The sequence below is a fragment of the Pristiophorus japonicus genome, chromosome 9 (assembly GCF_044704955.1).
Source record: "Pristiophorus japonicus isolate sPriJap1 chromosome 9, sPriJap1.hap1, whole genome shotgun sequence".
Taxonomy (NCBI): domain Eukaryota; kingdom Metazoa; phylum Chordata; class Chondrichthyes; family Pristiophoridae; genus Pristiophorus; species Pristiophorus japonicus.
Genome location: NC_091985.1, coordinates 92,859,952 through 92,879,282, shown reverse-complemented (window position 1 = coordinate 92,879,282; position 19,331 = coordinate 92,859,952). Strand labels below are relative to the sequence as shown.

The window sequence follows — 19,331 nt, the reverse complement described above, 5'->3', positions numbered from 1 at the left end:
AGGGAGGCGCGGGCTGGGACTGTGGGACGCTCTGTGTTCCAGACGGCAGTACTAGAGAGAGAGGCTCGGGCTGGGATGATGGGACTCTCGGTGTTCCAGACGACAGCATTCGAGTGCGAGCCGTGGGCTGGGATGGTGGGTGAATGGGTGTAAACTGCTCCATGATATCGGCAGCAGCACTGGGACCCGCAACGTCGGAATCAAAACCATAGAAGGTGGAACCAGAACCTGTGCTTGGGGTTAAAACTCTGATGCCCCTTGATGGGGGCTCATAAACATTAATTTGGAAGCTCTCCCCTGCAGATATTTCAGTCATCGCCGTCATCATCCAGTCTGGTTCGTCCGCATCTGGTTGTACTGGTTCTTGTTCTGTATCCTCACGGTCTTCTTGTTCTTGTTCTTCTTGAACTACCCTTTGTTCCAATGGTATCAGTGGATGCAGATTGGGCGTGCCTCCTCCTGTCCGAGTTGTCTCCCTTTTGTTGGGGGCCAATTTCTTCTGCAAAGAGCAAAATAGAACTTTTTTACAGAGTGTGTCAGTCTGCAAGGTGGGACATACAGATAGCCAAGTTACAATTACGATTACATTTAAAAATGGAAAATATTACTTACGCTAACTACTTGACCAAGGTCGTGCCATTTCTTTTTACACTGGCTTCCAGATCTCATGGTATGCACCACTGCGCAGTAATCTTCTGCAACTTGGTTCCAGCGTTGTTTCTTTTCTTTTGGTGGCACTTTTATGCGACCTCTGTTGCTGGTGTCTAGCTCCTGCCATCTCTGCTCAATTACGTTGACTAATATCTCCACTTCCTCATGCAAGAAATTCTTTATTCTTGGTGGACGTTGATCCATTGCAAAGTTGAATTGGCACTCTTATTTCTCAAAACACACAGTCCTAATTTGCATGCAGCACCTGTTCTGCAAGTTTAGCAGTGAAAAGCTGCACTCACTGATTTCAGCAAGTGATTTTATTCAACAGTGCTGCTAAAAGCACTCCTTCACACACAAAAATATCACTAAAATTAAATCACAAGCCTTTCCAGAGGTCCACGAGACAAATCTTCACTTTTCCTCCAGTCCCTTTAAAAATGGCCGAGTGCCCCTACTGCGCGTGCGCAGGGTTGCCGGCACGACGTTGCCTTATTTAAATTAGGCCCGCCCCCCCCCACTGCTTGTAGAATCGTCGCGAGTGTCTGGCTCTGCCCCCCGCTGTTCTGTGCGCGCCGCGCCAACCTGCTGAAGACCTCCGAGGAGCCGGACAATATCGGAGTTTTTTTTACGGCGCACTTTCGAGCGCGAAAAACGGGTGTCCAGCTCAAGGCTGCGCCGTTTTAGGCGCAGCCCGAAACTTTGGCCCTATGTAACTGTATTCCAAGACGAGTAAGGGGAGGAAATTGTTGCAGGGGAAGGGTATCTTCAGTATATAACCTATAGAGAACATCATTGTACTTTTCATGGAAAATTTAAGAATTTCAAATGCTTAGCATATAAATGATCATCATTGTTTCTTTAAGTAGAACATTAGTTATTTTTAAAGGTATATTCTGTTCTAGACGTAAAGTAATTACTTAGCACATCTGAGCAAACTAATAAGCAGGTAGCTTAAATATGGCTGTTGTCTAGTGCAAACATTTGTATTAGTTAAAGGGAATTTGAAAAGATTTTTAATCTGATATTAACCTGAATTTAAAAACAAATTAATTACCAGAGCATCAAAAAATCCTGAAAGTATAATTTCCCCATATGTTCAACCGCTCACATGCAATTAGGATTTCTTATCCAAGGTTGAAAAGCGTAATCACCTAAGAATACTGACTATCTTAGAAACTTGCGCTTGTGGGCTGCTGTTTTGGTCAGATAAAGCTTATTGCTCAATGCCATTTGGTTCATTCTTGTCTGTGCCAACTCTTTGCTAGTGCAGTCCAAAGCAAATCCCACTGATTTGCACTCTTCCTATAGCTCTGTCCTTTGCTTCAAATATTTACCCAGTTTTCCCTTAAAAGATTAAATCGTCTCCCCTCAGTCATATCCTGTCGCAAAGCATTTCTACCAACCTATCTTTTAATTCTTTGGCAATTTTAGACTGATCATCACTGACTTTGCAACCAGAGGAAATAGTCTTTCCCGATACACTCAAACAAAATCCTTCATAATTAAAGAAAAATTCCTTATTAAATCTCTTCGGCACTTGCTAGTCTAGTGGAAATTGTCACAGTGGGGCGATTTGTGCCTGTCTATCACCTTGTTCAGTGAAAATCAGTGTAGTCGGCAGATGGAAAATATAACAAATTCCTGTCCATTGGCTGCCCGAATGAATTTTCAAGCGGGCCTTGAAATAGCCCAAAACAGGCAGGTGCTTTATATGAAGACTTGAATCAAGGTCCTATGTGGTTGAAGAATGCCAATGCAATTTTTATGTACCAAGTGAGAGGACTAACAAGTGGTCCTTAAAGAGACAGCTGAAGGCTGCTCAAAAATAGTAAAATTTAAGTGATTTTTGGGGTTCAGGAAGGAGCATTAATGTTCCTCGGGTCCTTCAAAAATAAACCCTTGAGATGCCCGACTCTCTGCTGCCCTCTCCAGGGATTGAATCCCCGACTGCCACTTCCCTTTTCATTTACCTTCACCACCTCGGCTCACACTGGAGTTGCTGGATTTTTGTACCTCCAATCAGCAAGTGGTTTGAAATGCGTGACCAGCTTGTCGACAGTATAGAAATGAGGCTTGACTGAAAATTGGTCAATTCCATCGGGCAGGCAGTGGGCTCGTAACACCTGCCTCCTGTACAATGGAATTGGTGACCCGAGAATTGTCCTCATATGAATAGCTCCCATTCCAGGCATCATCTTGGTGAATCTACGCTGTACGTTCTGACTATAATTTCCTTTCCAGAATGGGGAATGTCGAACTACACACCATATTCTTGTTAATACGGATTCTTTTTCCCCTCAATCTGTTTCAGCGAATACACTGACGCGAACACCTTTTTGCCTTTTCTGTAAAAGACCTTTATTGAAGATTCTCCGGCCGGGACTTGTCAAGACAAAGGAACACTCTCAATCAGAGCCTGTTTACCTTCCCCTGGACAAGCCCCTTTACAGCGTGAAAAGCACAGTAGTTATACATTTTCAAAACAGAACACATTTGATTAGCACTTGGTCTATCCAATCCCTTTCTGCCTCCCCTCCCCCCCTCCTGAGTACATCCAATGGCAGGCAAGAAAGTCTCCCAATTAGGGCTGGTGTCAGGGTCAGGTTAGTTATAGCTTCGCTACACTGTCTTCCCTTATCAGTAAAGAACCCAATTAGTTTCCCTTCCTCCTTATCAGTAACAGCCATTACTTTTCTCCTCCTATCTAGGATTGCTTTCTTTCTTTGTGCCGCCTTGCGTCTTTCTCATGACTCGTGTTTAACCTCAACCTCAACTCTTGGTAACCCCTTTTTTTTCTGTCGATTCTGCATCTTGACATTTCTTTAGCTATTTTCCCATGATTCCCTATTTCCATCCCTCTGCCACATTTACAATCCTTCTGTATCCATTCTCATTCTAACTGGTGTGATCATTCTTCCCTTACTGTTTTTTTTTGTTATGGGCCACAGCTTTCCCCCCTCCAATCTGCAGCAACGTCACCGGTTGGCTAAACACATCAAAAAAATAAAATGGCCAAACTATAGAGATAAATTTTAACTCCTTCAACAGATATGGAGTTGACATGGTTAAAATAGTGGACCCATTTCCCACGCTATTTCCAATCTTATGCTGCTAGTTTTGTGGCGGTTGAGGCTGGTGCTAGACATAAGTGGGAGCTTCAAGTATAAATGCTAATCGGAATCCGACAACATTTAAATCCTGTTCTGAGCAGGTGGCTGCTGAGCTCAGTGACACTTGATCTGGCTGCAACAGAGGCCCTCCAAGGTAAATAAAATACTTATCTCAGTGGGGCCAAGGGAAACAATGTGCCTCCCCATCTGCGAGACACCCCTGCAACTTAACTGTGTGCTGGTGAGTTTTCCTCTAGTGCAAGGGGGCTGCCTCCATGCCACTTGAACTTTCTCTCTCGCCCGCCAAACAGCTGCTGCTTTCCGCTCATTTCAGGCGGGAAGCTGACTGGAATGTTAAATGAGCCCCAGGAATTAAAATATCGCTGTCAACTTTCTGTGCCTGCGTGCAGTATAACGGAGCTGCGCATGTGCAGTACCCAACCTGCAGTTGCAGCCTGCACCATGGGCCACGCTTTCCTTGGCTTCGTGCGGAGAAGGTCAGGCGATACATAGGTGGCCCCAGGGGTTGAGGGTACAGATCAAGGGTCGAAAGGGGAGAGATTGGAGTGGCAGGGAAGATGGAAAGATCGGGGCGAGAGAGAGGGGAACAACAGAGAGGTTGGTGGGGGGCGGGGGGAAGGAAGAGAGGGAGAGGAGATTGGTGGTAGAGGGAGACTATGAGATTGGTTGGGGGATTGTGTGAGAGAGAGGGGATTGTGTGAGAAGAGAGAGAGAGAGAGAGGGGGGATTGTGTGAGAGAGAGAGGGGATTGAGAGAGAGAGAGGGGATTGTGAGAGAGAGAGAGAGAGAGAGAGAGGGAATTGTGAGAGAGAGAGAGAGAGAGGGGATTGTGAGAGAGAGAGAGGGAGAGGGGGAATTGTGAGTATTGTGTATGCAATAACTATTAGACTGAGTACTGTTTAACTCCAAGAGGAATTACCTTGGCTCTGCTTTATTAAGGCCCAAAGTGACTAATATACAAAATGGCTGGCCTTTTATACTTGGGCTGCACACATGTGCGTGCAGCCCAATGGCCTTCAACAGTGATGCCATCTAGTGGCTAGTGATCCCAAAAATACGTACATGACAAAAGCCCCCTCTAAGATTTTAACAGTTTTTTACAAATTGAGACGATCCGGTGTTTTATGCTCCCGGGTTGACCGTCTCAGTTCAACTCCAGTCTTTGGTGAGTGTTCAGAGTCCGTTGTGACTGGTGGCTGGGTAGCTGACCTGGTGGGAGTGGCATTGGCCATGTCAGGGATTGAAAGTCCATTTTCATTGAACATGTCAGTTATTGAAAGTCCCGATTCACTGATGACCACTGAGTCCTCTGATGACTGGTTGGTTGGTTGGTCGTCGATTGTCTCTTCCTCCGACTGTTCCGGTTCGTCTGTGTGCCGTAGCTTTGTCTGATCCATATGTTTCCTGCATGTTTGCCCATTTTTGAGCTTGACAGTAAATACTCTGTTGCCCTCCTTGGCCATAATAGTGCCAGTGATCCACTTTGGACCTTGACCATAATTCAGAACATATATAGGATCATTTACAGAAATAGCGCGTGACACAGCTGCGCGATCGTTATACCCTTGCTGACTTTGTCTTCTATATTCAACATGATTATTCAAGTCAGGGTATACAAGAGATAGCTTGGTCTTAAGACCCCTCTTCATCATTAGTTCAGCAGGCGAGACCCCGGTAAGCGTGTGTGGTCTTATCCTGTAACTCAGCGGTATGCATGATGGGCGGGTCTGCAGTGACCCTTGGGTTACTCGCTTCATACTCTGCTTTATGATTTGGACAGCACGTTCTGCTTGTCAATTGGATGCAGGTTTGAACGGTGCTGACCATACATGTTTGATACCATTGAGTTTCATGAACTCTTGAAACTCCTGATTGGCGAAGCATGATCTGTTGTCGCTAACAATGATGTCAGGCAGATCAAGTGTCGCAAACGTGACACTGAGATTCTCAATGGTAGCTGTGGATGTGCTGGATGACATGATTATACACTCTATCCACTTCGAATATGCATCCGCCACAACTAAAAACATCTTCCCCAGGAAAGGGACCTGCAAAGTCTATGTGAATCCTGGACCATGGTTTGGACGGCCACGACCACAGACTCAGCGGCTTTGCTGAGCTGCATGCAAGTGTTGCACTAATGCACACATGATTCCAGCTCAGTCAATTCCTGGCCACCATACATGAGACCTGGCGATGGCTTTCATCATTACAATGCCGGGATGTGTGCTATGTAGCTCACGTACAAATTTCTCTCGCCCTTTCTTGGGCATAACAACACGATTGCCCCACAGTATACAATCCGACTGAATAGACAGTTCGTCTTTGTGGGTATGGCAAACCAATCACCTTTGAGGATGCAACTCGGGTCCTGACTGGTCCAGGACTTAACTTGTTGAGCCGTGACAGGGGTTCCTTCACTCTCAAAAGCATCCATAACCAACAGTAGGTCTGCCGGTTGTGGCGTTTCCACCTTCGGTATGGGAAACGGCAGGGGGCTCAAAGCATCGGCACAATTCCCGGTGCCAGGTCTATGGTGAATGACATAATCATAAGCGGATAATGTCAGCGCCCACCTCTGGATGCGGGATGAAGCATTGGTATTGATACCTTTTTGTTTTCAGAGAACAGTGAAATGAGCGGCTTGTGATCTGTCTCTAGTTCAAACCGAAGACCAAACAGGTGTACTGATTCATCTTTTTAACCCCATACACACAGGCTAGTGCTTCTTTCTCTACCATGCTGTAGACTCTTTCCGCTTCAGACAAACTTTTTGAAGCATACGCGACTGGTTGAAGTTTACCCGACTCATTAGCTTGTTGGAGTACACAACCAATTCCATATGACGAAGCATCACAGGCCAATATTAAATGTTTATATGAGTCATAATGTACCAGCAGCTTGTTAGAGCAAAGCAGACTAGTGGCTTTCTCAAAAGCTCTGTCTTGAGATGCATCCCACACCCAGTTATCGCCTTTTCTTAGCAGCATGTGCAGTAGTTCTAATAAGCTGCTCAATTTAGGTAGGAAGTTACCGAAGTAGTTGAGTAGACCCAGGAAAGAACGCAACTCCGTCACATTCTGCGGCTTGGGTGCATTCTTGATGGCCTTGGTTTTCGCGTCTGTGGGCCTGATGCCGTCAGCAGCAATTTGCCTCCCCAGGAATTCGACCTCTGGTGCCATGAAGAAGCACTTCAAGCGTTTCAGTCTGAGTCCCACTTTGTCCAGACGATGTAGAACCTCTTCCAGGTTGTTCAGATGTTCCTCGGAGTCACGACCTGTGATCAGGATGTCATCTTGGAACACGACGGTTCTGGGAACGGACTTCAGTAGACTCTCCATGTTCTTCTGAAATATTGCTGCAGCCGAGCGAATTCCAAAAGGGCACCTGTGATAAATAAACAGTCCTTTATGCGTGTTAATGCACGTAAGTCTCTTCGATGTCTCGACCAGCTCCTGTAGGCCGATGTCAAGTCCAGTTTGGTGAACGACTTCCCCCCCCCTCCCCCCCCAGCTAGCATGCAAACAAGTCATCAGCCTTCGGTAATGGGTATTGATCCTGTTTCGAAACCCTGTTGATCGTAGCCTTGTCGTCTCCACAGATTCTGACTGTGCCATCACTTTTATGCACAGGAACAATGGGGCTAGCCATTCATTAAATTCAACCGGTGATATGATCCCATCACACTGGAGTCTGTCCAGTTCGATTTCGACCTTCTCCCTCATCATATACGAAACTGCTCGAGATTTATGATGGACGGGTCTTGTATCCGAGTCCACGTGGATGTGCACCTTGGCTCCCGTGAGGTTGCCGATGCCTGGTTCGTATCCGGATTTGTGCTAGTCTGACCATCATCCTCCACTTAGTGTGTCGCGGCACGCTTCCTCATCTGCGGACACTTGCGCTGGAGATGCCCCACTCTCAGACAGCCTTTGCAACTATATTGCTTAAATCGGCACTGCTGGTGCCGGTGATTTCCCCCACAACGCCAACACGGAGAAAGTGGAATCATTCCTGCTGGCGGACTTTGGGCAGCCAGAGGATTCGCGTACGCAGTCAGACAGGTTCTGCCATGTGCCGCTCTGCCAAACGCCAAATCAATCATATTTACAGTACTTGCCGAGTTTCAATTTTTCACTGAAAGCTGCTTTAGACTTCTATCCGTCATCATGCATGACTGAGCGATCGTGATGGCCCTGTTCAAGTCCAACGTCTCCACTGCCAGTAGTTTACGCAGGGTCACCTCGTAGTTGATGCCGATTACAAAGACGCCCCGCAGCATGTCTGCCAACACAGCCCCAAACTTACACAGTCCCGCTAGACGTCTCAGGTTGGCAACGAATTCCGCCACATTCTGGCACTCTGAGCGAACGTGTGTGTAAAATCTGTATCTCGAGATGATGATGCCTTTGTCTGGCTTAAGGTAGTCCTGTACCAGTGTACACACTTATTCATACGTCGTCTCTATTGGACTCGCAGGCAGGAGTAGATTCTTTATCAGACTATAAATTTTTGGACCGCAAACTGTGAGGAACACCGCCCGGCGCCGATCTGCATCGCCAACCTCCTCCATTTTGTTGGCCACGAAGAACTGACTCAAACGGCTCTCAAAATCTGCCCAATCTTCTCCTTCCACAAATCGCTCCAACAATGTGCTAATTTTTGCATGCAAAGGTTCTTGTTGCCTCGTTGCCAAATGTTGTGTATGCAATAACTGTTAGACTGAGTACTGTTTAACTCCAAGAGGTATGACCTTGGCTCTGCTTATTAAGGCCCAAAGTGACTAATATACAAAATGGCTGGCCTTTTATACTTGGGCTGCACACACGTGCATGCAGCCCAATGGCCTTCAACAGTGATGCCATCTAGTGGCTAGTGATCCCAAAAGGTACATACATGACAAAGAGAGGGAGGGAGGGAGGGTGCAGATTGGGGGAGAGAAAGAGAGAGGGGGCGATCGAGAGAGAGAGAAGGAGGAGATTGGGTGAGAGAAGAAAGAAATCGGGGGAGAGAGTGGGGGGAGCTTTGGGGAGAGAGAGAGAGAGAGAGAGAGAGAGAGGAGATCGGAGGGGGGCAGTGGGGAAGAGAGGGAGGAGATCGGGGGGAGAAGATTGGGGGGGTGAAAAGAGGTAGAGATTGGGAGGGGTGTGAAGAGAGGAAGAGATCGGGGTGGAGAGAGTAGATTAGGGGGAGGGGGAGAGAAATGAGGAGAGAGAGAGAGAGAGAGAAGAGGAGATCAGGGTGGGAGAAAGGGAGGATCGAAGAGGGGGAGAGAGGATCTGGGGGGCGAGAGAAAGGGAGGAGAAAGAGAGATTTAAGTGGGGGTGAGAGAGAGAGGAAGTCATGACACTGTCTCTATTCACTTCATATCCAATAAACCTGTTAACAATCCTTGACCTACACACAGTGCCCCATCTATGGCCGGTCAGGAACTTGTCTTAGGGAAAACATCAGGAACCCCTGGTTGGGAGAAAGGTCAGAAACTGGTAAGAGCAGCAACTTGTGGAGGGAAAAGGTCAAACTCGTGGGATAGTGGGAGGTTACAAACGTTTTAGGGGGCAGAACTTTTTGGTGGGTGTGGCGAGGCGAGAAGATCCTATCCCACGAGGGTGAGCTCTGGAGACTTGACGATCAGAATGAATGGCTCGAATTACACATTACAAAGTACTTGATTACTTGGGCAGGCAGGATCTAATTACACATTCCAGATAAACTGCTGGGTGTGTCTTGTCCTCCAAGGGGACCAATCAGAAATCTATATTGCAAATAGAATTGACTTTAAAATACCCCGGGTCTGAAATTTATACCAGAGGGTAGATTTGCACTTATACTGTCAGTTGACTCCGTTTCAGATTTATTATGTCAAGATGATTCTATTCCCTTTGATAAGTTCTTAAGCCATTCTGGTGAAGTCATTAAAGGAATTGGTGATCAAACCTGTGACCTACATACTTTCCCTTTAAAGCTGCACAAGTACATAGCATTATTTTGGTGCAAGAAAATAAAAATCTGAAGTTTGGAGTTCCGATATTGGAATTGAAGCAATGAAAAAGATAGATATAAAGCATTTAAGTATGTTCAAACAAAATTACATCGTAATTTATGCTTTATGATACCTCTAGATCTTATTTGTGATACTTTGCACCTGTTTTAAGACCTCAGTAGGTGGCATTTTAGCTGCCTCTAATACAGGCTTAGCCATTTTGCTCATCTAATGATGCTGGCAACCTGATGTTAAATGAACAATGGTCAATGGTGTTCCCATCAGATTGAAACTGCTTGAAGAGGAAAGAGCATGGAGAAACTCGTGAGATTAGTGGCATCAGACAGTGGAGATTATGGGGTGGAAGAGGTTTGTTCAATAATGATGATAGGTATATAATTTTCTTTTGAAGAAAAATTGCTGGAAAACAAAGGAAGCCTGGTAAGTGAGAGGGTGATGTATTACTTATGTTCATTTAGCTTCCTGCACAACAACAGTAAAATGAAAGCATAAAAGTTCAGTATATTTTCTTCTTTTGCGTAGTTGTTCACATTTTTACATGATAGATATCTGAATAGTTGTTCACGTAAATGCGGTTTTCCTTTAATTTTTTTTATTTCTGTTTTTTAATTATTAACTGAATAATTTTACCAGTAATTCCAACTATGGACTTTACTGAATTGCATCTTTACTTAAATTTTGACACTTAAAATTGCAAGATGGAACAGTGGGTTAGCACACAGTATTTTACCTATGGGTCTAGGATTAATTATACATCAGATCAATGGGATGAAGACTTATTCTGCTGGCTGAAATGTTATAGAATGAAATGAATTTGTGAAATCACTCCAGTTCCTAGTGAACATGACACAACTGTTCATTGTTTGACATTCTCAATCAGATTTTATGAAGCTTAACAAATGGAAAACAAATTGCTTCAGGAGTACCAATCTACATCTGGCCAGTGCTATATCTAAGACTGCTTAATGCTAATACGGGATCGAAAATGTTCCATTTTATGTTTGAAGAGGGAAAGGGTAGAATTGTAATTCTCATCCCAAGCTAGTTCAGAAAGCTTGGCATTGAGGCTATTTTTTTTTTCTCATGGAGACCTGGCCCGACTCTACCCGATAGGGTAGACTTATCTCAAAAACTAGGACCATTCTCTCATTTTCTACAGTCCTCCTCTAATCTTTACTGTCTTGAAGGTATATTTTCAACAGAACTGGTGGCCCTCCAGTATTGTGTCAAACTGACAACCTTGCTTTTTGAAGGTTGGAAATTGAATGTCAATAGATTATTCGGTCATGAGTGGCCATCACTATTGCGCCTGATCCTGACTTTTCCCAGCAGCAAAATATTTACTTGTGCCAGGGGCTCAGCAGAGATCAATGAAGAAAGTAAACATGGTATCTTAATATTCGTCCTTTTCCCTCCTCTTCCAACCTCATGCATTCTAAGGGTCTAGTTTAAAAACACATGTTTTTGAGTATAATTCCACCCCCTTCCATGCATAGCGGGATTCCATGGTGGTATCCCAAGATGCTTAGCAGCAGTCATCATGGTATGTTTCACATAAATTGGCGAATATTTGTCCGAGTTGCTGAATGTGTGTCAGTCATTCGGCTGTTATGTTGGGCGGTATAGTTTAATTTAATTTAATTTTGATGGTTTTGTAATAGTGTGTTATGCTGTTCAACACCGCCTCCAGTGCCGCCTTTGGCCGCCTGAGGAAAAGAGAGTGTTGAAGATCAGGCCCTCAAGACTGCCACCAAAGCTCATGGTCTACAGGGCTGTAGTAATACCCGCCCTCCTGTATTGCTCAGCGACATGAACCATATACAGTAGACACCTCAAGTCGCTGGAGAAATACCACCAACGATGCCTCCGCAAGATCCTACAAATCCCCTGGGAGGACAGAAGCACCAACATTAGCGTCTTCTACCAGGCCAACATCCCCAGCATTGAAGCACTGACCACACTTGATCAGCTCTGCTGGGCAGGCCACATCGTTTGCATGCCAGACACGAGACCCGAAAAGCAAGCGATCTACTCTGAACTCCTTCACGGCAAACGAGCCAAAGGTGGGCAGAGGAAACGTTAAAGGGACACCCTCAAAGCCTCCCTGAAAAAGTGCAACATCCCCACTGACACCTGGGAGTCCCTGGCCAAAGACCGCCCTGAGTGGAAGAAGTGCACCCGGGATGGCGCCGAGCACCTCGAGTCTCATTGCCGAGAGCATGCAGAAATCAAGTGCATGCAGCAAACCTGTCCCACTGACCCTTTCCCTCAACGCCTATCTGTCCCACTTGTGACCAGGACTGTGGTTCTCGTATTGGACTGTTCAGCCACCTATGGACTCTTTTTTTTTAAAAGAGTGGAAGCAAGTCTTCCTCGATTCTGAGGGACTGCCTATGATGATGCTTAATTTATATTGGCAGTGTTCTTTCTCTTTATCAAGTAGGTACTTATAATTTTATTACTGTGGATAGTTTATTTACTGTTTTGCATGAGCATGTTTGTAGTAATATTTCGAGAGCTCCACAGCCATTATTAGCAAAGCGATTACAGTTGTCAGCTATAGATACAGAGAACATATACCCAATTTATTTTTAAGTGCTAGTGACTCAAAAATGTGCGGTATCTTGTAGGTGCAACAAATTTCTTCCATGCATATAAGATAACAGCCAGTTATTTGCGCGCACGTTATATAAGACCAGTTACTTAAATAGTAACTTGTATCTGTTTAACTAATGTTTGCCAACGAACATTCAATATCTGTGTGAACAATTATGCCATATTATAAATTCATAACAGCCAATAAATAACTTAAGTGTGTATGAGCTGTGGTGTACAAAGCTTAGTCTGAACCAACAATGGCCATCTTAGGAAAAATAGCGAGGTTGGAGAGATCAACCTGATTGATTTCAGCCGATGGGTTTTGATTTGAAAAATCCATTAATGAGGGGGAGGGTTACTCGTGAGTACATCAAGAAAAGAAGTAACAAAATTGTATGATATTCAACAATCCTAACACTGCAGTGGATGTTAACAAACTGCACAGATTTGTGAACAATTTAAATGCCCTTTTCCAATATGCTATGGGGGTGTGGTACAGGTGTTGAAGGATGGTACCTTTCAAGGTGGCTAATATCACCTTGCATTCGTTTGTTTTAATTTAATTTTAATTTCATAGTTTTATAATGGTATGTTTGATTAATGCATATTGGCAGTGTGATTTCATTTTATCAAGTAGTTGTTTATATAATTTTATGAGCGTGTTTGTAGTAATATTCAGCCATTATTATACAATAGGTTACAGTTAGTTATAAAACATAGTACACAGTTCAATTACTTTTTAGAAGCTTCAGTGACTCTCAATAAAGTAAAATATCTTGTAGGTGGAATAAATTTCTTATTCACTAAGAAATAATTTGCCAGAAATTGCACTGAGGTTTCTTTCGGATTAATGCCTCTGACCCGAAAAAAAAATCTACGAAAGTACCCGGTGGTCACGGAGGAACCTACGATTCCGGTCTGAGGCTTCCATTTGCTGCACAGCATATGGGAAGGTGTCTTCCCCGTTCGTATGGAAATGCTGGAGTCACGTGGGCCTGGAGCACCAATCACTAGGTAATATTCTCATTGATAAAAATGGGAACTCTGTTTGTACGAGTTCCCATGGATTTCCCATTACTATGAATGAGAAAACCCTCCTAAAACGAGAAACACAGCATAATAAATAAAAAACATCTCACATATTTAAAATTAATTGAAATTAAATATAATTAAATGTTTTAGAAAAAAAATATATTTTTTGGAAATTCTGTGTATAGAATAGGGTTAAAAATAAACTTACTTTGATGGACAGGTTTTTAAGATAAAAATGAATGATTACATTTAATTTTTATGTTTTAAAGGTGTTACGCTGGTAAAAGTAGAATATATGCCTGCTTTTACCAGGCGTAAAAGTTTGAAGGACATTCACTGGGCATGAGTTGGATAAATAGCCCAATCTCTGCCGCGCGGATGTCTTTCTCCCAGGGATGCATTGGATCTGTCCAGAGAAATTTTGACAGATCGGAAAGCCGGTTTTCGGCGCATGCGCATTTAGAGCCGGCTTTTGCAAGGCCATGCCGGATGCATGCACACTTCGTACGGACCCGGTGAGGCCGCATTTTCTGGCCCATTAAGAAGTCCTCTGCAGCATACTGTGTTGGACCCAGATTCCATATAGTTTCACACTTGGATGCAATAATCATAGAATCATAGAAATTTACAGCATGGAAGGAGGCCATTTCGGCCCATCGTGTCCATGCCGGCCGACCAACAGCTATCCAGCCTAATCCCACTTTCAAGCTCTTCGTCCATAGCCCTGTAGGTTACGGCACTTTAAGTGCACATCCAAGTATTTTTTAAATGTGGGTGGGAGTTCTGCCTCTACCACCCTTTCAGTTAGTGACTTCCAGACCCCCTCTACCCTCTGGGTGAACACATTTCCATTCATATCTCCTCTAAACCTCCCTCCAATTACTTTAAATCTATATCCCCTAGTTGTTGACCCCTCTGCCAAGAGATAGTCCTTCCTATCCACTCTATCCAAGCCCCTCATATTTTATACAGCTCAATCAGGTCTCCCCTCAGCCTCATCTGTTCCAAAGAAAACAAACCCAGCATCTCCAATCTTTCCTCATAGCCAAAATTCTCCAGTCCAGGCAACATTCTTGTAAATCTCTGCATCCTTTCTAGTGCAATTACATCTTTCCTGTAATGTACAGTAGACACTTAGTCGCTGGAGAAATACCACCAACAATGTCTCCAAAATCCTACAAATTCCCAGGGAGGACAGGCGCACCAACATCAGCGTCCTTCTCCAGGCCAACATCCCCAGCATTGAAGCACTGACCACACTTGATCAGCTCCGTTGGGCAGGCCACATTGACTGCATGCCAGACACAAGACTCCCAAAGCAAGCGCTCTACTTGGAAGTCCTTCACGGCAAACGAGCCAAAGGTGGGCAGAGGAAAGGTTACAAGAACACCCTCAAAACCTCCTTGATAAAGTGCAACATCCCCACTGACACCTGGCCAAAGACCGCCCTAAGTGGAGGACGTGCATCCACGGGTGGGCGCTGAGCACCTCGAGTCTCATCGCCGAGAGCATGCAGAAATCAAGCGCAGGCAGCGGAAAGAGTGTGCGGCACATCTGTCCCACTCTCCCTTACCCTCAACAACTATCTGTCCCAGCTGTGTCCGGGGACTGTGGCTCTCGTATTGGACTGTTTAGCCACCTTAGGACTCATTTTAAGAGTGGAAGCAAGTCTTCCTCGATTCTGAGGGACTGCCTGTGATAATGATGTAATGTGGTGACCAGAACTGCACACAGTACTCCAGCTGCGGCCTAACCAGTGTCTTATACAGTTCAAGCATAACCTCCTTGCTCTTGTATTCCATGCCTCGACTAATAAATGCAAGCATTTCATATGCCTTCTTAACCACCTTTATCTACCTGGACTGCTACCTTTCGGGATCTGTGGGCCTGCACTCCAAGGTCCCTTTGTTCCTCTACACTTTTTTTAATGTCGTACCATTTAATGTGTATTCCCTTGCCTTGTTAGACCTCCCCAAATGCATTACCTCATTCTTATCTGGATTGAATTCCATTTGCCACTGTTCTGCATATTGACCAGCATATTGATATCTTCCTGCAATCCGCAGCCGCCGCCTTCATTATCAACCACACAGCCTATTTTAGTGTCATCTGCAAACTTCTTAATCATACACCCAACATTCAAGTCCAAGTCATTGATATATACCACAAAAAACAAGGGACCCAATACTGAGTCCTGGGGACCCCACTGGATACAGCCTTCCAGTCACTAAAACACCCATCAACCATTACCCTTTGCTTCCTGCCTCTGAACCAACTTTGGATCCAACTTGCCACTTTGCCCTGGATCCCATGGGCTTTTACTTTTATGACCAGCCTGCCATGTGGGACTTTATCAAAAGCCTTCCTAAAATCCATAGACACTATATCATCCGCACTGCCCTCATCGACCCTCCTGATTACCTCCTCGAAAAATTAAATTACGTTAGTCAGACATGACTTTCCCTTGACGAATCCGTACTTCTTTCTCTAGTTATCCTCTGGCTCTTAATGTATTTATAAAACATCTTTGGGTTTTCCCTGATTTTACTTGCCAACATTCTTTCATGCTCTCTCTTTGCTTTCCTTGATTAATCCATGTCTTTCCAAATGAAGATTTATCCTGTCCCTCAGGACTTTTTTCAATAATTTTCCCACCACTGAGGTTAGGCTGACTGGCCTGTAATTACTCGGTCTATCCCTTTCTCCCTTTATAAACACACCTGTGGCCAGAGAGGACTGGAAAATGATGGTCAGAGCCTCTACTATTTCCTCTTTTGCTTCTCTTAACGGACTGGGATACATTTAATCTGGGCCTGGGGATTTATCCACTTTCAATGCTGCTAAGCCCTTTAGTACTTCCCTTCTCACGATGTTTACCTCGTATAATATTTCATACCCCTCCTTCATTGCAAAGTCTGCATCACCCCTCTCTCTTTTATGAAAACAGATGCGAAGTATTCATTGAGAATCATACCCACATCTTCTGCCTCCACACACAGATTTCCTTTGTGGTCTCTAATAGGCCCCACTCTTTCTCTTGTTATCCTCTGGCTCTTAATGTATTTATAAAACATCTTTGGGTTTTCCCTGATTTTACTTGCCAACATTCTTTCATGCTCTCTCTTTGCTTTCCTGCTATCTTTTTTTAATTGCACCCTTGCACTACTTGTACTCCTCTAGAGTCTCTGCAGTATTGTATTCTCTGCTCTTTCTCTTTATCTTACCCTGTATGTCCCTTGACATCCAGGGGGCTCTAGATTTGTTAGCCCCACTTTTTTTAAGGGAACATATGTGTTCTGTACCTTCAGGATCTCCTCCTTGAATGTCTCCCACTGCTGACGTTTTTCCTGGTCTATCTTTGTCCTTTTCCATAACGACCCTAAATTTTACTGAATTATGATCACTAGCACCAAAATGTTCTCCCAGTCCTACCCCTTCCACCTGCCCCTCTTCATTCCCCAAAACCAAGTCCAGAACCACCCACTCTGTTGGGCTTGTTACATACTGGCTAAAGAAGTTCTCCTGAATGCATTTTAGGAATTCTGCACCCTCTATACCATTCACACTTTTTTTTCCCCCCAAGTTATTAGGGTAGTTGAAATTCCCCACTATTACAGCTCTATAGTTTTTTCACTTCATGGCAATTTGCCCATATATTTGTTCTTCTATCTCCGTCTGACTGTTTCAGGGTCTATAGTACACTTCCAGTAGTGTGATCGCCCCTTTTTGTTCTTCAATTCAACCCATATGGCCTCGTTTGATGACCCCTGTAACACATCATCCCTTCTCACATCTTTAACTTTCTTTAATTAATACTGCAAACCCCCCTTGTAACTTGTCCTTCTTTCAGCCATGTCTTGGTAATGGCTATAATATTGTACTGCCAAGTGTCCATCTGTGCTCTCAGCTCATCTGCCTTATTCCCTATACTCCTTACATTGAAGAATATACTGTAGTATATGTAAGTTGTAGTGTATGTAGGCACCTTTAGTAATGACTCCACGAGGCAGGGTGTGGTGCTTAAACTCTGCAGACTTGCAGTCCTTTATTAGCAACTCCTGAGTGCCAACAACAAGCTATGTGTTCCTTTTTATACTGGGTTACCTGCCGTGTGCTGGCAACCCCTGGGTCTCCAGCAACAGCATCCTCTAGTGTACTGGTAAGGTGTGTACAGTACAAGGTACATTCAATGTTATATACAGTGTTAGACATCACACAGTAAACAGGCATGCATACACAACAATACTCCCCCCTGAGCATTTTTCATACCCTATTTGTCATGCCCAGGGGAGGTGATCAGTGGTGGGCTATGGGAGGTTGTGGTGAGGGTTTTGTGGTTGCCAGGTGTGACCCCTGTGCTTAAGGATGGCCTCGTATGTTTCCCCTCCTTCACACACAAACCAAGTGGGTATCACTGTTGTGGGATCCCTCGGGGAGGTAGCCACGGCAGCAGTTGGGTGGTGTGTATACACTGTGATGTGGGTAGTTGTGGGGTGATGGGCACGGCCACAAGACTGAGTGGGTTCCTTGTCCACCAATGGGGATGAGGATCAGGTTATCCCAGGGTTTGTCAGGGAAGCTGGAGGGTATTGGCCTCATGCTTCTGATGTTGGCTCTGGTGGCCAGGGGCTGTAGGGCTGGTCTGGTGCAGGTTGCCATTGGTGGTTGCTGGGCTGCCCATTGACCACTGTCCCTGTAGTGGGCCTGCTCCCACTGCCTGTGTGTGTGTCCTGCAAGGGGCATCACATTCGTTCCAAAGGTCCAGGCTACATGGTCAGGTAGCCTGCTAGACCTGGGGGTCTCCCACAGGGGGATTCCATTGGCATTAGCATGGTCCCTGTAGGACCCAAAGACCTTTGGCAGTGTCCTACCGGTATACATGACACCTTAGCTCTGATCACACATAGTCGAGCCTGCATTATACATTCTAGCATTTGCATCACTTTTGGGTGTCCTGGTTTCAACAGACATGGTTACATTAGACATTTCACAATCTCTATCATTATTGTTGAGCATAATAAACTTGTTCTTAACCTTAATGACACCTGCATTCATCTCATTAGTCACATTAGTTAAACCAGCATCACAATTCATGGTTACATTGCATACATTTTCATACTTGCACCCTTTTATTGCATCTTTAGCTTTAAAGTCCGTGTACTCAAATAGTTGGAACCTCCCCCTTTAAAATTTTTTTTGTTACCGGTCTCCTTTAAGGGAGCTTTCAAATCCGATTGGCCACTCGATGTCACATGATGCTCCTCCATATTGACTCGCATTTTGAATGCAGGTCTGCTGCTCACCAAGCAGCAGCCATTTTGTGGTGCTCCTTTTTTCCACATACTTGTGGTGCTGCAGTCATTCTGTGGTCTTGCTGCAGGCAGGCTGTGGTGGTCTTTTCTTCCACAGCACCACTTTGCCTGATGTGGACCTGCGTTCATCCAATTCCTGCCCAGCAGTGTGGGACCGTCGCCGGCTGCAATCCATAGGGGGACTTGTGCAACACGCTGCCCTGGGAGACCTGGATGTCTACACTGCGAACGATTTGGATTTTACCTTTGGTGTAGGTGAGCAGCTTTGCCTGGACAGGAGACAGTTTTGATGGAGTGGCAGATTCCTCCAAATTTTTTCAAAGGTCTTTTGGCTCACCACTGACTGGCTCGCCCCTGTGTCGATCTCCATGGAGACTGGGACCCCATCAATGTCCACTTCCATCATCCACGGAGAACTTCCGGTGGAGCAGGTAAAGATTCCATACTCCTCTCCCAGGGTTAGAGCAGCTACATCTTCATCTGTGTCGGAGCCCCGGTGATTAGCCAACTCACCAGAGACACAGTGAGTACAAGTACAGTCTTTTCTGCACATTCTCTGAAGGTGCCCTTTTTCTTTGCAGCCTTTGCATGCATAGTCTT

General features: G+C 44.9%; 1 protein-coding gene across 10 annotated transcripts in view; it reads left to right on the top strand.

Moving 5' to 3' along the window:
- The window catches only part of LOC139273137 (girdin-like), a 375,708-nt gene that overhangs the window by 95,410 nt on the left and 260,967 nt on the right, over positions 1-19,331 (top strand). The window contains exon 1 of one of the 10 annotated variants that reach the window (XM_070889589.1): positions 18,779-19,254. The exons of the other annotated variants lie outside the window; for them this stretch is intronic. The gene's annotated coding sequence lies outside the window, so the exon portion shown is untranslated. Of the gene's footprint in view, positions 1-18,778; positions 19,255-19,331 lie in introns of those variants that run through there. 10 annotated transcript variants of the gene reach the window in all.